The sequence below is a fragment of the Barbus barbus genome, assembly GCF_936440315.1.
Source record: "Barbus barbus genome assembly, chromosome: 18".
Taxonomy (NCBI): domain Eukaryota; kingdom Metazoa; phylum Chordata; class Actinopteri; order Cypriniformes; family Cyprinidae; genus Barbus; species Barbus barbus.
Window position 1 is genome coordinate 28,469,740 of NC_136746.1, and position 6,000 is coordinate 28,475,739.

Sequence of the window (6,000 nt, forward strand, 5' to 3'; positions counted from 1 at the left end):
TTAATCCAGTGTTTCTGTATTTCTCAAAGTGAGTCATTGTGTTAATAATATTAATAATAATGCTTATAATGTGAGTTAAGAGGAGCATATTTTTACTTCAGCGTTGGCGAAAAAGAAACCATAAAACCCCAAAGAACACCAAGACTAATTTGACCATTGCGAAAACAAGTATGACATGATTTAATATATTAATCTAAGGTTCCTTAACAAGCTTCAGTCAGACAGAGAGAATAAGACAGAAGGATGATGTCATGACACATGATCTAATTCCAAGCCTAGATGATTGGATCATATATTTTCCCCTAATTTCGGGGTAATTAAATGAACAGTGCTCCTTTTCTGCACACTGTAATTCAAAAAGGACGACCCCTAATCTTCCTCTCAAATGAATGACTGCTAGCCACAGCCTCAATACCATTGAATCCTTCCATTTCTTTACGGAAGTAAATGCAGTAACAAGTTCTACTTCGATGGCACTCTAATTAATGTGTACTGCATCAGAATTAATAGTACTGTTTAATATTGCATCCACTCACAACTGGCGTCACATGTCCGAAAATCATTTCACAGGTCTGTTCTGATCGGTCACAGACGGCAGTGGTAATGAAAATAATAAAATTCTGATGACCATAATAGAATTGTATAGCAAAATACCATGTGTTTTGTTGTGCACATAGAAGGCTAATACTAATGTGATATTGTGCCGTGTTAAAAATTATTTATAGTTTTTAATTTTATATTTTCATTTTAGTTTCTAGGATTTTTTTCTGCTTTTTCATCAATAGCTTTTTTTTTGTAATATTACTAGTTAATGTTATTAGTTAATATTCAGGTTAATTTTAATTCAGTTTTCATTTAGTAAATTGAGTGCGTTAATGTAAACTTATTTCAGTTGCTTGCCACAGCAGTATTAATTTTTTTTCATCTAATATTTATATTTTATTTCAGCCTTATTTTATTTACCAGCTTTTATTTCATGATTTTATAGTTTATTTAATGATAATAACCTTGCTTTGTTATATTTGTTTGGCAGGTAAATCACTGCTGTTGTTTATGTATTTACAAATGTGTTAATTTTACATTTCAGCTCTCAGTCGTGTTAATCTTTTGGGTGTCTGCAGTTTCTGTTTGATTTTAAAGACATTTATACTTTTGTTCAGTTGATACTGTGCTACTTTGCTACTTACGGTTATGGTTGCTCCTTGATGTCCTGTATATAATCTGTGGTTTTCAATTTTATAAATAGTATACGATTTTTTTATAAAAATATATTTATTTAGTTTTTTTATTTGTTTTATATTCATTTCATTTACGGTTTTATAATATTTTCAAATCTTTAACTTTATACCAGTGAAAAACATAAAATATTTAGTGCACATTTAAATTTAGCTGCATGTGTGATGTTGAAAAGCGAGCCGTCAGTTGTGTGCAGATGAATGTGGGCTTTAAACATCTGACTCCAGCAACTGGCACACACTTCAGCAAGATCACAAATGCTGAGACGTGTGTTCTCCAGCTGTCTTCTCACCGCCTGTCTCCAGGCTTGACCGTCACAAATATTTGTCCATTACTGTGAGCAGAAAAACACATTTGCTTTCACAACATGTAGGATCTCGTCCACAAGCCTTTGCCTTTTCAAGTGACTTTTATATACTCTTAAAAATAAAGGTTCTTAATTAGCATGTCTGGTTTCAGAATTTGTAACATCTAGTCCACAAAAGGTTCTTTATAGTTGAAAAAGGTTCAGATTATTAAAATATTATGCGTGCTAAGGCAAAAATGAAAGGTTCTTCACCGAAAGGTTCTTTGTCTCTGAAAGTTCCCCACTTTTATTTTATTTTTTATTTTTTTGCACCAATTTGTAAATCATAACTTTTAAGAAAATCATGCTTGGGGTTAGATTTGTTTGGGGTTCTTTCCTTTGTGATAACATGCCGTTTTTATAAGTTCAGTCTTCAAAGAACTTGGCATCTTCTGTAAATGTAGTGTAATTCTTACATTTGCAGACACGGCATGTACAGCAGCAAGAACACCCTACGCTGCAAACCCACAGAACACCTTAGCAACTGTATTGCAATGGCCTGGCATGACTGTAGAAAGAATATTAAAATAAAATTTTTTTTTGCATGTTTCTTGGGAATATTTATTTTATTTTTTAATTATTTTTAATTCTAAATTTGCAACAATACGAGTTCATCTGCTTTTCATATATTTTATTTTTATTTATTTATTTATTTAAAAAAAAAAACACAGAATTGGTCTGGCAAGTAGTGGCATCACCATCGTGGCAATATATAACTTTATTGCATTGTATTGCATTGCAACCATATAGCAATGGCCTGTCAAATAGCAAAATTATTGTGGTGGAAAATCGGAAATATAAAAATCCATTTATTTTTTGCATTTATGTTTGGTGGGTAATATGTTTTATTTTATTTTGCATTATTTTTATTTATTTATTTATTTTTTTAATTTGCCGAAGCTAAATTTAATTGGCAGGAATTACTGCTGCATGCTGTATTATTGAGCATTTGCTAAATAATCTTAAATTCCCATCATCTGCGATCCATCTGATCCAGCACACGCTTTCAACATGCACACATCGGTGTGATGTGTGTGTCCAAACATGAGCTCATCTGGTATCTTTTTATTGTCCTAGATGATGTTTCGGAGATTCAGACGATGCCTGGAGGAGAACAAACAACACTTCTGCCATCTGAGAGAGGAACAACACAAATGCCAACTCGACAAGTCAAGTAAAATTTATTCATGTTTTCCTCAATACACATTATATTGCTAAACAGTTTTATAAAAATTTGATGTTAATTCTTATAACATCCTCATGCCTAATAGTTGCATTTAGTAGATTAGAGCTGGGCCACAATATAGTTTTTGCAATAATGCATGTATTTGAGAGAGGCTTGATTTTTATTGAACACATTTGTGCTATAAAAACACACAGACTAATAGGAATGTTAAGGATGCTTTTCGCCAGTGTGGCTCTGTACCAATTTGCGCATCCAGAGAAAGGCAAGAATTCACTCATGACATCAGCAGACGGTCTGATGCGTCTGGCTCTCTGATTACAGTTAACAGGCTGTAAACATTTCCTGCGATTAAACCTCATACCTGCTGGGTGAGAAATGCGACTCGCCGAGTTTACGCTTCGACAGCTGTGTCCGTGTGTTTAACCAAACCTCTTGATGTTTCTCATAAACCTCCTGCGTAATGAAGGCTGCGGCCACCTGACCGACGGCAATGACATCATGGGTCAAAGGTTAAACCCTCCATCATAGTAATTGAAGGGGGTAAAAAGTCCAGAGCACAGTAAGTGGGGAAACTGGGCTCCATCATTACATAGATCACCGCAGAATGTGACTAAATGTTGAATGACCTCATGCCGGTCCATTTCCTTCTGGCTTGATTGCCACCCGAGGCGGACTTTATATTGAGATGAATATAGAGACTCTGAGAGGCTTGTGATGCATTGTTAGGTGTTTGATTACTGAGAAAGTCTCTAGATGGTCTAGTCAGGGTTGTTATATTTATCTAAAAATATGAATGCTACAGCAAAACTACTAAAACTTTAGAATTAAAAGGGAAAAATAAAAAGTAATTAAATATTAATAAAAAGTGTAAAAGTGTTTCAAAGAAAACTGCTAAAACCACAAAAAATATTTTCTGAAATAAAATATTAAAATATAAAAAACTTACCCCCAGTTTCACAGACAAGGCTTAAGCCTAGCCCTAGACTAAAATGTAAATCTGAGCTGTTTCAACTGAAAGAAACTTGCACTGACTGATCTTAAAACATGTCAGTGCCTTTGTTTTGTCTTCAGCTGCACTCCAGTAATGCTTTTTTCTAAGACATGTTTATAAAAATGACTTAAATGTCCTAATTGAACTATGGCCTAATCCTGGCTTAGTCTAAACCCTGTCTGTGAAACCGGGCCTTAAACTTTTTTTATTTCAACTTGTTGACAAGGCAAAATTTCTCATTTTAGTTTAATGTAACGTGATGTACTAAAATAACAAAAAATGTACTAAAATAATAAAAAACACCCACTAAAAATGATAAAAACAACAAAATTGCTAAAACTTTAACTAAAATGAAAATTGAAAAATAAATAAAACTAATCTAAAATGTTAATAAAGTCATGCTAGTATCTCAAAGGAAACTGTTAAAACCACACAAAAAATAGTTACTTGATAAAATATAAAAACTTTTTTATTTCAAGATTTCTCATTTTAATTTAGTTTAACTTAATGTACTAAAATAATAAAACTCAAATAAAAATGAATAAAAATAAAGAAAACCCTACTAAAAATGATTAAAACACAACAAAATTACTAAAATCTTGGAAAATGAAAAAAAAAAAAAGATAAAAACCCATTTAAAATCTTAATAGCAAGTATAATAATATCTCAAAAATAAACATTAACTGAAATAGAAATAATAATAAAAAAACTTTAACTTTATTTCAGCTATTTACCAAGACAACATTTCTTATTTCAATTTGGTTTAACTTGATGCACTAAAATAACTGAAACTAAAAGTGAAATGAAAAATTATAAAAACTATGTATACATATTAAAAAAAATATTTATAATTCTAAATTATAGTTTATTTTAAAATTAAATCACAAAAAAAAAACTTGATGTACAAAAATAGCTGAAATGAAAATGAATAAAAACTATATAATTAAAAAAAACTACAAAAAATAACAAATACAACAAAATTATGAAAACTTTCAAATTAAAACAGAAAATGTAAAAATAAAAACTAATTAAAAATGTTCGATTCAGGCATAAAGCAGCTCTACAGAAAACAATTAATACGAACTATAATAGTCAGTCACCGGTTGTAGTTGCTAGATACGGCTCAGATTCTTCCTTCAAATAAGTCTGTGGGTCCGAATGTCACTAATTAAATGACTTCCGATCGGATCAAATATAGTTTTGATTGAGTGAAGTGGCACAAAAGCAGGGTTGTTGCGCTACAGAGATGTATTGACTGGACTTGCACAGGGCAGGCTTGAGCGCTGCATTATTTCAGCTTGCTGTCTGCGTTCTCCCCCTCTGGTGCCGCTGATTGTAAATGGACACATTGTTCTGGTTTTAAATTTGGATCTGAGGGAACGATCTTGAGAAATGTCTACATGTCTGACCACAAATCAAAAGTAGAGCATTTCGTCATTTGGCAAGTCTGAGAGTCATATGTTTCATTTCAGTCGTTTAAGATGGTTATCAGCATAGCCGGACACATTTGAAACATTTTCTAATTTATTACTATTATTAGTAGTAGTATTACCATCATCAAAGAGTGGTACCAACAACACAATCATGGCAATGTAAAAATCTAACTGTTTTTGCAATTGTGCTTGGTGGTCAAATTTAATTTTATTTTAAAGCAAGCTTAAGATAGGGAAAAGTACTATATACATTTAAATGGCTGTTTTTGTTATTAGTGGTGCATACATGACACTTAAGTTGTGGTTGTGGTTATTTTTCCAGTTATGTTTGATGGGTATTTTATTTAATTAATATTAATATAATGTAATAATAATAATTGTTTACTTATTTTTTTATAAACAATGCACAAATCTGAATTTGACAGCATGTTTGGTGTTCAAGTAGGAAGTTTCATATGTGCAAGCTGGCCTTTTGATGATCATTCTTAATAATTATTAGACAATATTTTAAGCATGCATACCGTAAATGGCTGTTTGCCCAGTGCATTACAAGCATACTTTACATGCATTCAGATACTTAGGTGATCAATCTAATTAAATAAAGTAATTGAGAATGCGATGTGTTGCATGCAAATTGCTTTACCAATTGCACTGTCACATTTCATAATGCAATGACTCATGAATCAAGTCGCCAGAAGTGTTTGCATTCATGTACATGGTTATGCTGGCCTTAAATGTTCTCAATATGATGCAGTTCTTCTGGAAGGAACTTTTTCTGATAGCAAAAAGAGAGAAAGAGTAGCTTTTG